Source organism: Lathyrus oleraceus, chromosome 2, assembly GCF_024323335.1.
Source record: "Lathyrus oleraceus cultivar Zhongwan6 chromosome 2, CAAS_Psat_ZW6_1.0, whole genome shotgun sequence".
NCBI classification, from domain to species: Eukaryota; Viridiplantae; Streptophyta; class Magnoliopsida; order Fabales; family Fabaceae; genus Lathyrus; species Lathyrus oleraceus.
The window spans coordinates 248,324,128-248,347,130 of NC_066580.1; positions in this window are offsets into that span (position 1 = coordinate 248,324,128).

The window sequence follows — 23,003 nt, forward strand, 5'->3', positions numbered from 1 at the left end:
AAAACCCAACCTCTCAAGCAATTCCACATACCCAGTCATCTTGAGCACATGGGGACCTATAGAGGCTCCCTCAGCTAACTTGCCTTGAAAAAGGGCTTTTGAAACTTCAAACCTTTCATGCCTTGCTTGCTCTTGATAAAGCATCTTCAGATGTTCGATCATATCGAACGCTGCCATGTTCTCATGTTGCTTTTGCAACTCTGAGTTCATGGTAGCTAGCATGAGACAAGAAGTTTCATTGGCATCATTGACATGCTTCTTATAAGTATCTCTTTCTGCCTTAGGTGCAGAACTAGGAGGTTCCTCTTCAGGAACAGGTTTCTCCAAGACATACAACTTTCTATCATGTTTGAGGACAATCCTCGGATTTTAGTGTCAATCCAGAAAATTTGTCCCAAACAATTTTTCCTTGTCAAGGATTGATCGCAAAATGTTGTTAGAGGTGTTTGTTGTCATGGTAATATACATGAAAATAATGAAAATATAAGTATCAATAACATATTTAATTAGGCCTTTAATTAAATATGCTCCCACTATTTTACTCAAAACAAATGACCCTCACCATTGGATTCGAAAAATCCTGTTGGAAGATTTTCTAGTGGGTCGAGATCCACATTTCACTTTGTTTTAAGTCCGCGTAGGCGGATTACACAAAACTAGGTTATTTAGGTAGGAACTCCTTCCAATTGTATCTAATATAACTCTCGAATATTTTAGTTGGGTGAATAACTCCTTATTCCAATCCATCACATGGATCATTTCCAACTCTTGCTTCTAAACATATATAATCTTATTATAATTTGTTTAGTTAAGTTTGACCCGTTGTTTTAGCAATTGGATATTACAATTATCCCATCGCACCTTACTAATATAGAACATGCACCTCGCGTAGGCGAAACCTACATTATTTGATACTAGTCTTGATGAGTGCTAAAACATGGAAAGCATAAACTTAATATTTAATTTGAGGGAATTTGCAATTATTTTGATCTCACCAGCTTATTTATCATATAAATCGTCTCTCACATGCTTCAACATACATTCACATGCATCAACATACATAATGAAACAGTTATGGCCCCTAACGCAATTGTTCTCCCAAGCCAATGAGAGCACCTAAGCTAACCAAATAACGATCTAAGCTTCTCCAAACAAGATCTTCAAGGTTGTCCTCCTTTGATATTGAATTCTTCTCTTTCTTCATAACATTAAATTACCTAAAAGAAACTCGTTTTACATATGAGGGAGTGAGATGAGAAAAGAAGTTACATTAAGAGATTAAAAGAGAGGCACGACACGCAGGTCGTATTTTAAAATCCCAAAACAAAATAAAGGAAAACTAAGGCCATAACCGATCACCACAAGACAATAATAATAAACACATTATTATTAATTTAAATTCTATTAATTATTTAAAACCAAATTAAATTTCGGGGACCGATCACAACTCTTGCGCAGTCACAACCCTAATCACATAACTCTTTGACAACACAACCCTTGTGCCGCCATTAACCCTAATGCACCAATTTCAGACCCTCAAACACACCTCGATTGTTGATTCAATATGATTGATCAACACATCATTGCTTCACCATACTAATGTCGGATCAAGAAGCAAACGACCATTGATCGCTCAAAGGAAAACAACCATTAAGTGTTTGAATGAACGAAACAGAAGCAGTATATCATATATACCATATTTTGCATTAGGATTATTTATATCATATATATAACTTGATCGATCTCAATTGCTTAACCTATGGATGATCGATGTATCGCTGCTTCACCATACTAACATCGGATTCCAAAGCATAGTCAACATCAATCATCCAAATCATACACACATGATGCCAAATTTAATTACTCGTTTATTCTTTGATTCATTCTGTCTTTTAATCGTATTAATACAGAAAATACAGAAAATAAACAGCTATCATATGCATGGTTTCATAAGTGGCTCTGATACCACTGAAGGAGAATAGCGATCCAAAATGCAGCGGAATTTAAAAAGTTTCTCCTTTAGTGATCCTTACGAATGGGCATGATCAGTGATATAATCGTTACCTCTTGCAACGATTGAAACATTTGATGCAGATCTACAAAGGGATCATGAACGTTAAACGATGAGAACGCCTCTACTCAGTGTAAGACCCTAATTTTGACCCTAAGATCCCTCATGGCATCATAACATTGCATTTACATTTCCTCAAGGATCATAAGCATCTTGGCTCCTTACCTTTGGGTGGGATCTTTTGAGAGTTGGTTTGAGATCACCAATCATACTTGAATTGTATATTATTGCTTCTCTCATTTGATCTACTATCCCAAAGCACAAAAATATGTCATTAACATCTCTTGTTTGTAGCTTGAGCAGTCACAAGGTCTAAAAGCTTCTAGGAGATCCTATGTACATTGATATGGCCAAGAGAAGGTGAAAGCAAGCATGGAAATTGTTCCCAAAGCTCTCATCCATCAAATATGCCTACCAATATCCCAATTCATCATTTTGATCAAAGCAAATCAAAGGGTTTGAGGCTTGTTTCACAAGGAAACCCTAATTCATTTATTCATCAACAATGCCTTGCTCATGAAGCAACCTCAACCCATGATCAAATAAAATCAAGGGAAGTTATTTCATTCATCATTTCATGCATATTTGAACTTAATTGAGTGTCCTCAGTCATCAATTCATCAAGATATGAAGTTTGGACTTGAGAAGTTGATCAGTCAATTCATCTGACTATTCTGAAATACACTGAGACCTAACTTTTTATGTGTTTGTCAAATGGAGATGACCCCAAGAGAAAAACTGTTCTTAAGAACCATATGAACAACTTTAATGTTTATCAAAAATTGTTTTGAAGCTTTGAAGGTCATCATCCATTCTAAGACATTATAGGTCATTTTGACTGAAACCCTAATTTTGGGTCAACTTCCCAAGGACATAACTCCTTCATTTTTTATTATTTTGAAGTGAGACAAAATGAATTGGAAATTTTAAGATGCCCACTTCAAATGTTATGTTGATAAAAATTTCAAAATCTCAAAAGAAATACATGTGATAATGCAAAACATTATAGGTCACTTTGGATCAAATGCATTGAAATGTGAAAAAGTCCAACTTCAAGTGCCCATAACGTATTCATAAAAAATCCAAATGATGCATATTTTGAGTCCAAATTGATTGCCTTGAAAAGATTTACAACTTTGATGTTGAAGGTTTTGTCATTTGGAGCTTGCATCATTGATAAAGACGGGCTTGAACTTTGGCCAATTTTGAAAATTTCACTTATGAATGTTTTGCACCCTACACTTCATGTCCAATTTTCATCAATTTCCAAGGCCCAAATGGAGTTTTGATCAACATAGCATTTTTTACTTATGCAATAAGCTTTCCAACCATTACTCATAAGGTTGCATTTCAAGTATGGACATGGCATTTTTGAAGACTTAAATGTAATAGTGCATTTTTGGAAAATCATTTCAATTACCATGCATGAGCTAATACAGTCCAATCTGCACGTCCATTTTGCTTTCATCATGCATTAGCTTCCAATTCCAAGTGTAATTGGGCCCTCCATGCGCCTGTATAGGCCCATGCATGGAGGCCCTTTCCGTTCATGCAAGCTTTGGTTCATGCATTCAACATTGCTTCTCCTATAAATACCATGCCTTGGCTTCAAAATTTCTCAACCTTAAGGCGCCCCAATTGCTACTGAGCTGAAATCCTAGCCATCACTAAAGGAACTAATCCATTTTTCTTCAAAATTTTCAGATCTGAATTTTGATTTCATTGATCAATCTTCAGATCTCAAAGTTCCTAAACCTTCTCTCCTTGATCCATTGTGTCTACTGTAAGCAAAAGCATCCAAAGATTGTGACTCAAAGTCTTGCAATTCAAAGGTTACTTCAACTGTTATTTGCTTCGAATCAGCTTGTATAGTGCTCTATTTTCATTGTTGTTGTGTGATTTGAAGTCCTCTGCATAGAGGCAACTTTGCTATGCTTTCAATTTTTGAAAATCATGAAGTTCATATGAGCACCACAGAATTTTCACTTCTGATTTCTCTCAATATAGAGATCTAGAATGGAATTGAGTCGTACATGGGTGATGTACATCACCCCAGCTTTCGATTGATGCCTGGATTGTGCCATTTGGTTACCATTTTTATTTTTGCAACTTTGAGCATGGCCGGAGAACACGGTGACGCTGGCCACCGTCTGGTCTCTAGATTCAATCAGGAGCGTCCATCTTTATTTCCAGATTGAATCTCATGCATCCAATGTTATGACTTCTTAATTGGCACAGTGTGATACGTTTGACTCGCGTGTATGGTGAACGTGCGCTTCTTGGCCGCGTGATGATCCACGTCAATTAATGAGAGATCATCCAATGGCTCACGCTTTTTCTCTTTTTCTATTTTTTGATTTTATTTTCCTTTTATTATTCTAATTCCATTTCATTTTGAAAATTCATATCTCTCTCATTATTGGTCCAAAAATTATTGGACCAATTTCATTCTTCTCCTTTTAATTTCTACTTTCTAAAAATGATTTTTTAATATTTTTTATTTTATCATTTGATATTTTTTGGTAGATTTCTCTTTTCTGGTTGTTTTTAATTCATTTAAAATAGTTTTTGATATTCAAAAAATACAAAAATATTTTTCCAACCTCTTTGAATGATGATAGATCTATGAAAAATATTCTCATCAATTTATTAATTGATTTGAAATTTATTTGAGATTTTTGTAGGTGTTTAATTGGCTGCATTATATGGTAAAACACTAGCTGGATTCTAATGTCTTGACTGATGTCATAACATGGTGTGTATGTGTGACTGCATTGTAGGTTAGAATATCTAACTGTACTCTGATGTCTTGACTGATGTCATGACACACTTGAGTAGTTACTGCAGGATTAGCTAATACAGGATTTATTGAATGTCAAACGGGATATTGTGACATTCAGATACTGAGGAATAGAACAGTTGGTGTTCTGTTAGAGCTCAGTATTCATTTGCAGTCCGGTTTTCAAGGAACAACCAGACCTGGCATTAGGCCTACTATATGAATGTCAAACTGGATGTTATGACATTCATCATGGACAGTATATACTGAATAATAGACAGAGTGGTGTTCAGCTACACTTCAGTATGTTTCTTAGTCTGTTCTTCAAGAGGATAACAAAACTGACTTAAGGCCAAATGTGTAAATGTCAAATTGGATACTTTGACATTTATTAATGTAAGCTGTTACTGTAGTATGGTCATTTTGGTCATGTACAGGTCAGCAAAATTGTACAGTCTGTTTTCTGGAAAAACAGACTCAGCATATGATCCTTGATGTCAAGCTGAATGTCGTGACATTCATTCCTGACAGCATATGCTATATTGTAGGTTGTTCAGTTTTCTGTTTCAGCTTTTTCTCAGGCTATTCTTCAGGGATTCAACAACTTAGAGAAAATCCAGGAAATCCACAACCATGCTACATTTAATGAACCTAACAAATAGCCTATTTGTTAGTAACCTAGATGTTGAATTTATGGGAACTCGCGTGACCTTAAATTCAGGAGAATACAAGTGCAAAAGCCCAGGTACTGCAATATAAAAGGAAGTCGTTCCTTCATTCAGTTTTGGGGATTTTGAGGCGTGAAGATTAAGTGTGTCCATCATACTTCACTGCTGTATTTTTGTGAGTCTTGTATTAGACATATCTTGTAAGCCAAGCCATTATCACGTTGATGATTGCTTTGGTATAGGGTGTTCATTGAGTTGTAAGTGTTGTGTCGCTCAAAGCTTTTAAGCGTGAGTGCTGTGTATCTTGATTAAAGCTGTTAAGCACAATCAAGAGTTGTTTGAAGTGTGACTTCAAAGTTGTCTTTAATATTGATTAAAGGTAGTAATCACTGAGGTGATTGAGGGGGAGTGAGTAGGAACTCTGGTCTTAGAGTAAGATTGAAATTGCATTGGGTAGGGATTAAGTGACAAGTTGTAAACGGGTGAGTTTAGCTTTGAATTAATACTACTGATAGTGGATTTCTTCCCTAGCTTGGTAGCCCCCAGATGTAGGTCATGTTGGACTGAACTGGGTAAACAATTACTTGTGTTATTTACTGCACTTACTGTTAAGTTCTGCATAATTCTTGTCTGTGCAGAATTGGATGTCATAACAACCCGTGTGACATCTAAAGTCTGATAACTAGAATTTCAATTGGCATCAGAGCAGGCACCCTTCCTGTGAATTTCTGGGTGAGATCTAGGGAAGTTACTTTCTAGTACCATGGACAAGGATATAGGACACTCAAATAGACCACCCATGTTGGATGTCTCTAATTATGATGACTGGAAGCCTCGTATGATAGCCTTCTTAAGGTCTCTAGATAGCAAAGTCTGGAGAGCTGTCAACAAAGGATGGGAGCATCCAACGAAGACAGGTGAAGATGGAATCAGTGTGCAGATTCCTGAAGAAGAGTGGGACAAGGAGCAAGAGGCATTAGCTCTTGGAAATTCCAAGGCCTTGAATGCATTGTTCAATGGAATCAGTAAGAACATCTTCAGGCTGGTGCACCACTGTGAACTAGCTAAGGAAGTTTGGGATACCCTCAAGGTAACTCATGAAGGTTCCTCCAAGGTGAAGATGTCCAAACTTCAGATGCTGACCACCAAGTTTGAAAATCTGAGGATGAAAGAGGATGAGACTATTCATGACTTTCACATGAATATTCTTGAAATTGCAAACACCTCTGGTGGACTAGGTGAGAAAATGGCTGAAGAGAAACTTGTAAGAAAGATTCTCAGGTCCTTGCCTAAGAGATTTGCTATGAAAGTCACAGCCATAGAGGAGGCGCAGGACATCTGCAATATGAAGGTGGATGAGCTCATTGGTTCTCTCCATACCTTTGAAATGGGCTTGTGTGAGAATGCTGAAAAGAAGAACAAAAGCGTAGCTTTTGTATCTAATGCTGAAGAGGAGTCAGAAGCAGGATATACTGAAGGTGATGAAAGTATATCAGAAGCCTTAGCCATGCTTGGGAGACAGTTCAACAAGTTCGTGAAGAAGATTGATCAAAGAGGGAGACCTAATGTCAAGAACATCCCGTCTGACATCAGGAAAAGATCAACTTCTGAAGAAAAGTTCAACCAAGGCAAGGGAATCCAGTGTCATGGTTGTGAAGGGTATGGACACGTCAGAGCTGAATGTCCTACTTATCTCAAGATGCAAAAGAAGGGGCTAACTATCACATGGTCTGATGGAGATTCTGAAAGTGAATCTGAAGGAGAATCTGCCAAACATGTCACTGCACTAACCAGTGTTTGTGCCTCTGATGATGACTCAAGTGTAGATGAACTGACCTTTGATGAACTTGTTGCAGCCTATAAGAAGCTGTGTACCACCAGTGCAGAAGTCCGTGCACAAGGAGAAAAACAGAAGAAACTCATCAAGGAACTGGAAGATGAAAGGCAGAAGCATCTGACAGCCATAGAGGGTCTAAACGGTGAGATAGCCTTGCTGACCTCCAAGCTGAATCAGATGACTAAATCCATCAGAATGATGAACAAGGGAACTGACACCTTGGAAGAGATTCTAAAGGTGGGACAGAAGTCTGGAACCAAATCTGGCCTAGGATTTGGGAAAAGATCCTCAGCTGAACACAAACGCCCAAAGGCTAAAGTTCAGAAGTTCAAGCGGAAGTCAAAGCCAATGTCTCAACATCGGGGAACTAAGATGAATAATCATCAGAAGAGGAAATATCAGGAGTGGAGATGTCACCACTGTGGTAGGCTTGGACATATAAAAGCCTTCTGCTACTGGCTTCATGGTTTCCCTAACCAAACCTCGCATGTCAGGCCTAAGCATAAGACATATAAGCGCTATGTCCCCATCAAGAAGCAACAATCGTATGCTAGGTTAGCGCACACAGCTCTAAGGGCTTCTACCAGAGAAGACTGGTACTTTGACAGTGGATGCTCAAGATATATGACTGGTATGGAAAATCTACTGGTGGATATTCAACCTCACACTACCAGCTATGTGACCTTTGGTGATGGTGCCAAAGGAAAAATAAAAGGTGTGGGTAAGCTGGACTGCTCTGGAGTTCCAAAACTGAATAATGTGCTGTTAGTAAGAGGACTGACTGCAAATCTCATCAGCATAAGCCAACTGTGTGATCAAGGGTTCTATGTTCAATTTACTAAGGAGCTGTGCATTGTGACAAATGGTGACAATCAGGAAGTTATGAGAGGAACCAGGTCCAAAGATAACTGTTATCTGTGGGAACCTAAAGTCTCTAACTTTTCCACAATATGCTCCTCAGTTAAGGAAGAACAGGAGGTGAAGCTGTGGCATAGACGTCTTGGACATCTTCACTTACGGGGAATGAAGAAGATCATATCCAAGGAAGCAGTCAGAGGAATTCCAAAGCTGCTTATTGATGAAGGAAGAGTCTGTGGAGAATGCCAGGTGGGCAAGCAAACCAAGATGTCACATCCGAAGCTGGGACATCCTACAACTTCCAGAGTTCTGGAACTGTTGCACATGGACTTAATGGGACCTATGCAGGTTGAAAGTCTTGGTGGGAAGAGATATGCTTACGTGGTGGTTGATGACCATTCCAGATACACGTGGATAAGCTTCATCAGAGAGAAGTCAGATACATTTGATGTCTTCAAAGACCTGTGCATCAGACTTCAAAGGGAAAAGGACAGTTGTGTGGTCCGGATTAGGAGTGATCATGGTACGGAATTCAAGAATTCCAAGTTTGATGAGTTTTGCTCGTCTGAAGGAATAAGTCATGAGTTCTCCTCCCCTATAACTCCCCAGCAGAATGGGATAGTTGAAAGAAAAAATAGAACTATTCAAGAATCTGCCAGAGCAATGATTCATGCAAAGAAGCTCCCCATGCACTTTTGGGCTGAAGCGATGAATACCGCGTGCTATGTTCACAACAGAGTCACCTTGAGAAAAGGAACCTCCTCCACTCTATATGAAATATGGAAAGGCAGAAAACCCACAGTGAATTACTTTCATATCTTTGGAAGTAAATGCTACATTCTCACAGATCGTGAACAGAGAAGGAAGCTGGATCCCAAAAGTGATGAGGGTATATTTCTAGGATACTCCACTAACAACAGAGCCTACAGAGTGTTCAACTACAGGACCAATGTCCTGATGGAATCCATAAATGTTATTGTGGATGATAAAGAGGAAGGGATCGATGTCATAGAGGATGTTGAAACATTCCTTGACAGTTCAACTGACATTCCAGTCAAGTCTGAAGAAGTACAGGAACCTCCTCCTGAATGTGAAGTAGATGCAACCACCAAAATGCCATCTATCAGAATTCAGAAAGACCACCCTAAGGATCTTATCATAGGGGATCCTAATAGTGGTGTGACTACCAGGTCATGGGGAATAAGCTCAAATTCCTGCTTTGTATCCAAGGTTGAACCAAAGAATGTGAAAGAAGCCCTGACTGACGAATACTGGATCAATGCCATGCAAGAGGAACTTGAGCAGTTCAAAAGGAATGATGTATGGGAGCTAGTTCCAAGACCTGAAGGGACCAACATCATTGGTACCAAGTGGATCTACAAAAACAAATCTGATGAGAAAGGAGTAATTACTAGGAATAAAGCAAGACTAGTAGCTCAAGGATACACTCAAGTTGAAGGGGTTGATTTTGATGAGACATTTGCTCCTGTGGCTAGGCTTGAGTCCATCAGATTGTTGTTAGGGGTAGCATGCATTCTGAAGTTTAAACTATTCCAAATGGATGTGAAGAGTGCATTCTTGAATGGCTACTTGAATGAAGAAGTTTATGTGGAACAACCTAAAGGGTTCTGTGATCCTAACCAACCTAAGCATGTATACAAGTTGAGAAAAGCCTTGTATGGGTTGAAACAAGCACCTAGAGCATGGTATGAAAGGTTGACCGAATTTCTGACCTCAAATGGATACAGAAAAGGTGGAATAGATAAAACCTTGTTTGTGAAGGATGAAGACGGCAAAATCATGATTGCTCAAATCTATGTGGATGATATAGTCTTTGGTGGTATGTCAGAACAAATGGTAATACATTTTGTTCAACAGATGCAATCTGAGTTTGAAATGAGTCTGGTTAGGGAACTAACCTACTTTCTTGGAATGCAAGTCAACCAAACGGAGGACTCTATGTTTCTCTCCAAAAGCAAGTATGCCAAAAACATCGTTAAGAGGTTTGGTATGGATAATGCTAGGCACAAAAGGACTCCTGCTCCCACTCATCTGAAGTTAACCAAAAGATGATGGAGGGCCTAGTGTTGATCAATGCTTGTATAGAAGCATGATAGGCAGTCTACTGTATCTAACTGCAACTAGACCTGACATTTCTTATGCAGTTGGAGTGTGTGCTAGATACCAAGCAGAGCCTAAGGTGAGCCACTTAAATCAAGTCAAAAGGATTCTCAAGTACATCAATGGGACTTGTGACTATGGGATGCTGTACTCACATGGGTCTGAGCCTGTCCTATCTGGGTACTGTGATGTTGACTGGGCTGGAAGTGCTGATGACAGAAAAAGCACATCAGGAGGATGTTTCTTCTTGGGAGACAATCTCATATCTTGGTTCAGCAAGAAGCAGAACTGTGTATCCCTGTCCACTGCAGAGGCTGAATACATAGCTGCTAGAAGCAGTTGTTCCCAACTGGTGTGGATGAAACAGATGCTCACTGAGTATAATGTCATTCAGAATGTCATGACATTATTCTGTGATAATCTCAGTGCCATCAATATTTCCAAGAATCCCATCCAACACAGCAAGACCAAACATATTGACATTAGACATCACTTCATCAGAGATCTGGTGGAAGACAAGGTGATTACTTTGGAACATGTAGCCACTGAACTGCAACTGGCTGACATATTTACAAAGGCTCTGGATGCTACTCAGTTTGAAAATTTAAGGGGAAAACTAGGAATATGTCTCTCTGAGACCTTATAGCAACCAATGATGTTTGGAATGTATTTATTGGAACTATGTTCTGATTGGTCAACAGATCATAGCTATACCACTTGCAACAAGTGTGGCAACAAGAGGGTAAGGAGACACCCTAACGTGAGAAGGCCTATGCACCTGCAGGAATTCAAGGACGCTGTTAATGCATGAGTGGTTCTGTATGTCAGAAACAAAGTCATGGCATCTGATATGGCTGTACCTATAGTAAAGCAAAAGTGGGTGATTACTTGATCAAAGTTGTGAAGCAAGATCAAGTGGGTGCTAACTTGGTTGAAACTGTGAAGTAAAACCAAGTCTGTAAGTCTGTCATTTTTTCGGTTTATGTTGTTGGCTTTGGCAACATTTCTGACAAAAAGGGGGAGTAACCGTGATACCCCAGACAACAGATTGGTCTGTTAAAAACAGGTTCATGACAGATTCAAGTTTTCCTCCCCTGCAGCTGATGTGTGATGAAGTTTGTATTTAACTTCTGTTTGTATGCTGTTGTGTGTGTGAAGTTTTTATTTAACTTCCTCCCCTGCAGCTGATGTGTGTTGAAGTTTTGTATTTAACTTCTGCTCCTCTGTATGTGTGCTGCTTTGTGAAGTTTTTATTTAACTTCCATATATGTGAGTGTGTTGCCACTCTGAGTGTATTAGCTAGGTTTATTTCCTGCTAGTGTGATTCCGCTGCTATGAACTCTGTTATGGGGATCAAAGTGTTTTAGCCAAAAATTTGCCAAAGGGGGAGTTTGTAGGTGTTTAATTGGCTGCATTATATGGTAAAACACTAGCTGGATTCTAATGTCTTGACTGATGTCATGACATGGTGTGTATGTGTGACTGCATTGTAGGTTAGAATATCTAACTGTACTCTGATGTCTTGACTGATGTCATGACACACTTGAGTAGTTACTGCAGGATTAGCTAATACATGATTTATTGAATGTCAAACGGGATATTGTGACATTCAGATACTGAGGAATAGAACAGTTGGTGTTCTGTTAGAGCTCAGTATTCATTTGCAGTCTAGTTATCAAGGAAGAACCAGACCTGGCATAAGGCCTACTATATGAATGTCAAACTGGATGTTATGACATTCATCATGGACAGTATATACTGAATAATAGACAGAGTGGTGTTCTGCTACACTTCAGTATGTTTCTTAGTCTGTTCTTCAAGAGGATAACAGAACTGACTTAAGGCCAAATGTGTAAATGTCAAATTGGATACTTTGACATTTATTAATGTAAGCTGTTACTGTAGTATGGTCATTTTGGTCATGTATAGGTCAGCAAAATTGTACAGTCTGTTTTCTGGAAAAACAGACTCAGCATATGATCCTTGATGTCAAGCTGAATGTCGTGACATTCATTCCTGACAGCATATGCTATATTGTAGGTTGTTCAGTTTTCTGTTTCAGCTTTTTCTCAGGCTATTCTTCCGGGATTCAACAGCTTAGAGAAAATCCAGGAAATCAACAACCATGCTACATTTAATGAACCTAACAAATAGCCTATTTGTTAGTAACCTAGATGTTGAATTTATGGGAACTCGCGTGACCTTAAATTCAGGAGAATACAAGTGCAAAAGCCCAGGTACTGCAATATAAAAGGAAGTCGTTCCTTCATTCAGTTTTGGGGATTTTGAGGCGTGAAGATTAAGTGTGTCCATCATACTTCACTGCTGTATTTTTGTGAGTCTTGTATTAGACATATCTTGTAAGCCAAGCCATTATCACGTTGATGATTGCTTTGGTATAGGGTGTTCATTGAGTTGTAAGTGTTGTGTCGCTCAAAGCTTTTAAGCGTGAGTGCTGTGTATCTTAATTAAAGCTGTTAAGCACAATCAAGAGTTGTTTGAAGTGTGAATTCAAAGTTGTCTTTAATATTGATTAAAGGTAGTAATTACTGAGGTGATTGAGGGGGAGTGAGTAGGAACTCTGATCTTAGAGTAAGATTGAAATTGCATTGGGTAGGGATTAAGTGACAAGTTGTAAACGGGTGAGTTTAGCTTTGAATTAATACTACTGATAGGGGATTTCCTCCCTGGCTTGGTAGCCCCCAGATGTAGGTCATGTTGGACTGAACTGGGTAAACAATTACTTGTGTTATTTACTGCACTTACTTTTTAAGTTCTGCATAATTCTTGTCTGCGCAGAATTGGATGTCATCACAACCTGTGTGACATCGAAAGTCTGATAACTAGAATTTCAATTTTAGTTCAATTAGGTTATTTTTATGCATTTTTTATATATTTAAAATAGTTTATGACTTTTAAAAATGCTGAAATTTTTTGTCATACTTTGTTTGACCTTGTTGAACTTGGGATAATTCATATGGACATTTCAAAGTTGATTTCAAGTGAGTTTGAAGTTTGACCTTTCTTTATTATTTTAATTCAAGTTTTATTTTAATATTAAAAAATGCCAAAAATATTTTCTTTGTTTCTTGACTTCTAATTCTCATTTTGCTTCTGTTTTCTATTGTTTGACCTTGATCTTCTCTATCTTTGGTCAATGCTTGTTGATTAGTACATACCATTTCCATTAATGCACTTTAATTCTTCATCTTCTTCTTCTTCTTCTTTTTCTTTTTTTGATCAATGAGTTAAAGATTGGTGGTTAGCATTGATACATGGAGGTTTAATCTTCCTTGATTCAAATCTAATTCATCTTGATCATGGATCAAGTGAATGGCTTTGCATCAAGGATAGATTTCTTCCTAAATCATGCAAAAAACCTAAATCAATACAAGATCATTTCTCATCTTCTTTTTGGCATGGCAAGTTGTTGGAGTTTGATTCACTAATCAAGACCTCTAACTTGTGTTGTTGCCTACATTATTATTGACCGGCCTCAGATAGTTGTGACTTCTACATGAGTCAAATTACGATTGCTTAACATAGCGCTAAATTTGCCTTATGGCACACTAATACTAACACTAACCATTAACCATTAACATTTAATTCTTGCTCTTTACATTTATGCAATTTACTATTCTTGTACATATTACTCATTTGCTTTTCCCCCTTTGCTCATTTGAGCACATGTTTATGTTAATGCAATTTGCCTTTTGCTCACTTGAGCACATAATTGTGTATATATTATTGTGCTTGTGTTTTGTTTCTAGGACATTCCCTATGCAAAATTAGAGTAAAAGGACCTGAATGTTGAAGATGGATTAGAAGGACCAAACCTCTAAACTCACTTTTATCCATTCTTTATTTCCTTCATAGAATTCTTTGATGTGTATGCTTTTGTGCTAGGGAATCCTATGTGAGCCAAATTGAAGAACCTTTGCCATGTTCATCCCAAAGTGAAAGATACAAGAGACATTGGGGATCTTCTAAGAGCTTGTTTGATTATGTTGATTGCTTGAGCTTACACTTATTTTGCTTGCATATTCCAAAGGATGGGAGCTACTTGGATCATCAATATGATCTCAAGAGAGGAACTCCATTTGTGGTCTTGTTTCTTATCCTTCATCTCTTGTATGACTAGGACTTTAGTCATTCTTCTTCTTCCCTCCACTCTAACCCAAGCCAAAACTTTTGTGCAAACATTTAACAATTCTTTTCAAACATTAGAAACCTAAGCCTTATGCTTTTGATTTTCAAACTTTTTTCATAACACTTATTTTGAATTGAATCTTTAAGTCAACTTTGACCATATTTTGTAAATACTTTTCATTGGTAAGTACAACTCATTCAAATACTTTTGTGGTTTCAATGGCCACTTTCTTAATTAAATCTTTTCATAACCTATAGCTATTAGGTTTGAGTTATCCTTGAGGTAGATGTAATACTCACCTATATCCTTAGTGATGGACAATGAGTCTTCCATGCTTATTATAGGGTTAACCCCTCACTAGCATGTTGAAGCTATCGTGACATGGTGGATTTGTGGTTTTGGGTTGAGTTTTATCCCTTGGATAACAAAAGACCTTAAGGCTTTTGGACCAATCCATTCACCAACTCATTTTGAGATTTTTACCCCGAACTACGAGGTTTTGATCCTAATCTTTTTAAGATGGTACGTAGGCAATGGGTTTATCCATCCAAACACAAAAATGTAAAGAACTTGTATATTCTTCTCTCATCTCTTTATTCATGTTTACACAAACAAATTTTCACAAAATACCAACCTTACAACAAGTATGAAAAGGGCTCCCTAGGAGTACCTAGGATGTTTTGGATGCTTAAAACCTTCCCATTGCATAACCAACCCCCTTACCCCGATCTCTGACATTTTTACTAGTTTTTGATTCGATAAAACTTTTAGGTTTTTGTTCGCTTTCTAACCATTCCTTTGGATAAATAGAAGTACGGTGGCGACTCGACTTGTATGGTTTACCTTAGATTTAGTCAATATCCCTAATGGTAACGAATAACCCGCTACAGAAAAGTGGCGACTCTGCTGGGGAAATTTTCCTAGTGGCTTTTGCCTACTTTTCATATTTGTTGTATTGTTGTGTATATTATCTTGTGACATATTTTTGTGCAATTTGGGATTACTATATTGTATGTAATGATTGAATTGCTTGAATATTAATTCCTTGTATGCTTTGTGATCTTTGTGAGATGAGTTCTATACCCGAACTCGAGTGCACTTAGGATAGGAGAATGGCATAGTCTTGTTGACTTGTGTGGAATTATTCCTTAGCAAGTTGACTTGCAAGTCCATTTACTTGGTGGAGGTCATGTTGGGATCAATAATGTCACACAAGTAGTTGTGGTTAGACATTACTCTTTCCAAAATAGACCTTAGAAGCCAAGGACATTAGTTTACCAAGCCCATCTTGGCCTATTCTTAGTACGTAGTGCGAAAGTCGTTCAAGTGTAAGATTTGATACGATTGTTACGCGATACTACACTCATAAGAGTCTCTCTTGAGAATATTTTTGGAATACGAGTAGTCGTTTATCCGATAATATCTGAAAGATGGGATGATGACTATGGAAACCTCTTGTAGAACATGTTTGGCAGGTTTAAACACTAGTACACTCCCTTTGGGTGGTTCTTAACCAAGACTCCATGCTCGTGACTTGCAACAAACCCTTGATTCATGGTTGATTCGTTCTTGTGTCCTTAATATCAATGGAACTTGGGTGTTGATAAGGTGTAAACCATAATCCACCAAAATGGATGATTGATATTAAGGATGACATGATCCATCCCATGACCTTTGTTTGGTGTGCTTTGCTTGATCCTTGAGTGTGATTGTTGCATTCATGCATTCATGCACCCATTTTCATCCATATCATCAACAATGAGAAAATTTTCAAGGAACTCAAGAGGTCTATTTGCAAATTTTCAGACATGGAAAGACAAAGAAGGAATACAAAGAAGTACAGTTTCAGACAACCCGACTTGAAAGAGCTAAGGAATTTGACATCCTATGTATTAGATCCCTTGGGTTTCAAGGTTCATTTTGGGAAGCTTTTATCTGTTCTAACTACTCAAGTGGACGAAGGATTGCTGAGTGTATTGGTGCAGTTTTATGATCCCTCGTATCGTTGCTTCACATTTCCGGATTTTCAGCTTTTGCCCATGCTTGAGGAGTATGCCTACTTTGTGGGCATACCTATTCTAGACCAATTGTCGTTCAGTGGCTTAGAGAGTGTTCCTACTTCTCAAGAGATAGCTGACATGTTGCATATAGATGAATCTCTGGTTGGTGCTCATATGACTACCAAGGGTGGAATTCAGGGTCTCCCTTTTGAGTTCCTCATTGCTCAAGCTACTATGTATGGGAAGGCCATGAGTGAGAACGCCTTTGAGGCCATATTTGTACTTCTCATATATGGGCTAGTGTTATTCCCCAACATCGACAAGTTTGTGGATGTGAACGTTATTAGGATTTTCTCTAATCTTAATCCCGTTCTGACTCTGTTGGGTGACACTTACTTTGCTTTTCATATGAGGAATGCAAATGGTGGTGGTACCATTTTGTGTTGTTTGCCTCTGTTATACAAGTGGTTTATTTCGCACTTGCCGCAAATGGTTGCCTTCAAGGAGAACAAAGGATGTCTACGGTGGTCCACGAGACTTATGTCTCTCACTAATGATGATATCTTTTGGTACAACCGTGTATATGATGGTGTGTAGATTATCGATTCTTGTGGTGAATTCTCCAATGTGCCTCTTCTTGGTACATGTGGTGAGATTAACTACAACCCTATTTTGGCACGTCGTCAGCTTGGGTTCCCCCTAAAGGATAAACCTAATAACATTCTGTTAGAGGGTGTGTTCTTTCAGGAGGGTAAAGATCCCCAAGGCTTGAACGACAAGATGGTCCGCGCTTGGTGCAAGATCCATAAGAAGGGAAGGAAGGAGCTGGGTCCGAAGAACTGTATCGCTTTGGAACCCTATACCTCTTGGGTTAGGAGTAGAGCTTCCGAGTACCTCATGCCTTATGAGTATCCAAGACCTACACCTTTGGTTGTGGCTGGGCCTTCAACCCTCCCTGACTAAGGAGTAGAGGAGTTGAGAGACGAAGACCGTTCGCGTGCCTGGATCCGTGAACGAGAGGAGTTGCTTCAGCAAATCATGGAGAAGGATGCTTTGATAGAGTTCCTTGAGAACCAGGTTATTGATGAGCCTGATGACGCATTGACTTCTCTACTTCCTCAGTCTTCCAAGTTTTGGAAAAGGAAGTATGATCGACTCGCCAAAGAGAAGGCAGACATGGAGGCAGCCTACGAGAGGGAGGTGAAGAGGCTTCGTGCCTCTTATCTTCCAGTCTCTAGAGCTTTAGACGATTTCTTCTAGGGTTCCATAGGATGTTCATTTTCGTTCTCTCTTGTATTGTATTGGGTTACCAAGACTGTACTTCTTTGGTGCAAAAATGTTTTCCAGATATTATTAATATGATGTTTCCATAAATGTTTAAATGATTAATATTTTCAATATTTGCAAATAGGACTCTAAAGTTCCTCTGATTCAAAAATAAAAGATAAATCATATGCACAAGCATTGCATGCATCATGTGCATAAGCAGGTTTTGCTCCAGGCTTCTTGTTCTATGGTCTAACTCTGTGTTCTTCATTTATTTTGAAGACAAGTTGACTCACCGGTACTACACCCGAGCTAACGCATCAAGACTAATGGATCATTTGGAACAAGAGAACCGCGAACTTCAGGAGGAAGTAGCCAGATTGACTGCCCTGATGGAGTCATTCATGGCTGCCCAGAGCCAGTCATCTCCAATACCTTCAACTCCTCCCTAGAGGACAATCATCTCTGAGATTGCCTCTCCAACCGTGCCTGCGGCCAACGCCCATTTTGCACCAACTGCTATGCCAGCCGGGTATCCATGGGGGATGCCTCCCAACTTCATGCCCGAGGTTCCTGCACCCACTCTTGCTTCTCTGTCGGCATCTAGCTCGGTCCTAGCCGTTCCTCCTCCTGTCGTGCATACTATGCCTAGAGTAGACGACACCATCTACCATTATGAGCTGTCTGAGGGCCCAAATGTCTATGAAAAGATGGATGATATGAACGATCAATTTCTTGAGCTCCGCAAGGAATTGAAAACTCTCTGAGGAAAAGACCTTTTCGGCAAGTCTGCTGCTGAACTCTGTTTGGTACCTAATGTCAAAATCTCTGTAATGTTCAAGGTACCTGACTTTGAAAAGTACAAGGGAAATACTTGCCCTCTCAGCCACCTGGTCATGTATGCCAGGAAGATGTCAACTCAGACCGACAATGATCAACTTCTCATCCACTACTTCCAGGACAGTTTGTCCGGTGCTGCCCTGAGATGGTATATGGGCTTGGACAGCGCGAACATCCGATCCTTCAATGACCTTGGCGAGGCATTCGTCAAGCAATACAAGTATAACATGGATATGGCTCTCGATATGGATCAATTGAGAGCCATGTCCCAGAAGGACAAAGAAACTTTTAAAGAGTACGCCCAGAGATGGCGAGAGTTAGCAGCACAGATTGTGCCCCCGCTGGAGGAGAAGGAAATGACCAAGATCTTTCTAAAGACCTTGAGTTCTTTTTATTACGAGCAGATGATTGCCAACGCTCCTTCTGACTTCACCGAGATGGTGAACATGGGGATGCGTCTGGAAGAAGGAGTTAGGGAGGGGCGCCTGACCAGAGAAGAAGGTTCTTCTGCCAAACAGTATGGGACGTTTGGAAAGAAGAAAGATGGTGAGGCACATGCTGTGACCTCCCATGTTAAACCAAGAAGACCCTCGGTGAGGAGGAAGACCGTGCGACCTGTCGGTAACCAGCATCAGGTGGCTCACATAGCACCTGTCTTCAGAGATAATCAACAATGTCAGCATCACAATAATCAACAACAACATCCGCAATATCAACAACAACAACACTGTCCTCAACAACAGGCCTACCAGCCTCGAAATAATAATCAAGCCAGTACAAGCTATGAGAGGTAGAGGGTCACCTTCGATCCTACTCCCATGACCTAAGCTGAATTGTATCCCTCTTTGATAGAGAGGAAATTAATTACTCCACGAGACCCACCGGCTATACCTACCAACCCTCAGTGGTGGTATAAGCCCGAGTTACACTGTGTTTATCATTCCGGTGCTCCCGGACATGACGTGAAAAACTGTTACCCACTAAAGACCAAGGTTCAAGACCTTGTAAGATGTGGTATTCTATGTTTCAAGGACGTAGGTCCTAATGTGAAGAAGAACCCATTTCCCGAGCATGGGAAATCCTATGTCAATATGGTCCAGGGCTGCCCTGGTAAATACAAAGTCAAATATGTCAGCCATATTTGACAATCTCTGGTCGAGATGCATAGACTACTGTGTGAGTACAGTCATTATGAGCACGACCACGACAGATGTCGAGTGTGCACTGTCAATCAAAGAGGATGTCACCAAGTCCGCAAAGACATTCAAGAAATACTGGATGAAGGAATCATCGAGATACTTCAGAATCGGAATGTTGAGGAGGACAATGATGAAGTCAATGTAATATCTCCGGTATTTAGGATCCCTGAGACTGTTGTCATCAAGTATGATGGTAGCAAGCAAAAAGCTTCTCCTTCTTTGATCATTCAACCAGCTGGCTCTGTGCCATACTTTTCTAAGAAGGTGGTTCCCTATCACTACAATGATGTGGCATTGGAGGATGGGAAAGAGGTGCCCCTGCCCTCTACCTCTATTGTTAATATTGTCGACGTCAGCGGCTTGACCCGTAGCGGTCGTGTTTTCTCGGCTCCGCCGAAACCTCAAGATGATGTTCGAAGGGCTGATGTTGCTAATGTTGCTGAACGCCCGGTTGGGATTGCTGTGAATATGCTGAATCCGACACTTGTTTCCAAATCTACCTCCGTCGTGAGTACAACGTGGTAGATCAGCTTCTACAGATGCCATCAAAGATCTCTGTATTGTCTTTATTGATGAATTCAGAACCACACCGAGAAGCTCTGCAGAAGGTGTTGGATGTGGCGTAGGTAGATCATGATGTCGCAATAGAACAATTCGACAGTATTGTTGCAAACATCACCGCTTGTAACAATTTAAGTTTTTGTGATGTTGATCTCCCCGAGGAGGGAAGAGACCACAACTTGGCACTACACATCTCCATGAGCTGTAAAGATGATGCCATGTCCAATGTGTTGGTGGACACTGGGTCATCATTGAATGTGTTGCCAAAGTCCACTCTTGCAAAATTGTCATATCAGGGGCCTCCCATGAGGCAAAGTGGAGTGGTGGTGAAAGCTTTCGATGGGTCCCGTAAAACTGTGATTGGAGAGGTTGAGCTCCCAGTCAAGATTGGACCAAGTGATTTCCAGATCACCTTCCAGGTCATGGATATTCACCCATCGTAAAGTTGTCTATTGGGCAGACCATGGATTCACGAGGCAGGCGCCGTGACATCCACCCTACACCAGAAATTGAAGTTTGTCAAAAACAAGAAGCTGGTGGTGGTAGGGGGAGAAAAGGCTATCCTAGTTAGCCATTTGTCTTCCTTTTCTTACATAGATGCTGAGGATGAAGTTGGAACTCCGTTCCAAGCTTTATCTATTGCTGAGCCTACTAAGAAAGGAACTTCTTCATTTGCATCCTATAAAGATGCTAAGTTGGCCATTGAGCATGGTGCAACTACTGGATTAGGGCAAATGATTAAGCTGGAAGACAACAAATCCCGGGCTGACATAGGGTATTCTTCTGGCGTCTTCAATAAGCATGGGCTGTTCAAGAGTGGAGGATTCATCCACATTGGTAAAGATGAGGAAGCGACTGCTATTTTGGAAGAGGATGCAGAGGAAGATTCTAGCAACTTTGTCATCCCTGGAGGGGTCTGCAATAATTGGGTCGTTGTTGATGTTCCAACAGTTATCCATAAGTCAAAGTAATGATCATTGTGTTTAAAAACCCTCCTCCCATGCCAAAAGGAGGAGTGATAACATTGTTGGCCCATAAATACAATGATATTTTCATTCAATAAATTCATGTTAAATGTTTGTTTTTCCAATTATTTTCCCTTTTCGCTTTTGCATGAAATTGGTGATCACATAAAACCCTAAAACATAAGAATAAAATCAATCTTTTCATTTGCATAATGATTTGCCTTGTTTGAATTCTAAAATCTTTTATATCCAAAATCATTATGCAGGTTGATCAAACCCATTGAACATAATGATCCAACACCATCTCCCAACTTTGAATTCCCTGTATTTGAGGCGGAAGAAGATGATGTTGAAAAGATTCCTGACGAGATTACTCGTCTACTTGAGCATGAAGAGAAGATCATTTAGCCGCATCTTGAGAATCTGGAAATAGTCAACTTGGGGTCTGAAGATTGTGTGCGAGAAGTAAAGATTGGGGCACTCCTGGAAGAAGCTGTTAAGAAGGGGTTGATTGAGTTGCTACGAGAATACGTCGACGTCTTTTCCTGGTCATATGAAGACATGCCTGGTCTGGATACTGATATCGTGCAACATTTCCTGCCTTTGAAGCCTGAGTGCGTGCCTGTGAAGTAGAAGCTCAGAAGAACTCATCCTGATATAGCAGTGAAGATCAAAGAGGAAGTTCAGAAGCAAATTGATGCAGGGTTTCTGGTGACTTCTGTAACACCCTTCTAAATACCCCAAATTATTATAATTAAAATAACAATATATTCATCAGAGTAATTATGCCCCGAAGGGTGTCACACAATCATTTCACAAAATTATCAAAATATCCTGTCATGCTCATTTATTTAATCAAAATAAGATTCTTTTGCATAATTCGCAGCGGAATAAAATTCAACTCAATGTAAAACATGTAACACAATACATGTAAATCATCAACAACCAATATCAAATCAATTAAGACATCCCCTCCCGATGTTACATCTATCAGAGCATGACCCATAAGAACTACTCTAGACTCCAAGCATTAGCTTCTACTCAACTCATTTCTCGTTACCTGAAAAATAGGCGTAAGGGTGAGTTCCTCAATCAATATAACAAGCATTATAGAACAATATGCAATGCCAAGTAATTAACGCATTAATTCACCCTAATTAGACTACGCACTCAGCAACAGTAATATCCATTCAAACATCATACTCAACAGTACAAATCTCCATCATATTCAATCATTAACAACACAACACACAACACACATATGATACTGGAATACATCCATTCATATCATATACCATACATTCATTATGCAATGAGACTCTATGCATGCGGTACCGACTATTTGTGAACATATAGTTCAACCTCACCGTCCAAATCCAGGCACGGCTACCAAGCTCACTAGTCCCACTCATTTGAGACATAGTGACTCACTCACTAATTCCTCACCATGGGAATTAGCTACCACCCCAAATGGGCCATGAAATGCACGCTAATCACCTAGCATGCAAACATCAACAACAACAATCAAAATGATTTACTCACTAATTCCTCACCATGGGAATTAGCTACCACCCCAAATGGGCCACAACATGCATGTTAATCACCTAGCAATGCAACATCAACAATAATCAAGAATAGACACATGCTCACACTCTAAGCCATAATACAGTCTATTCACACATGTATAC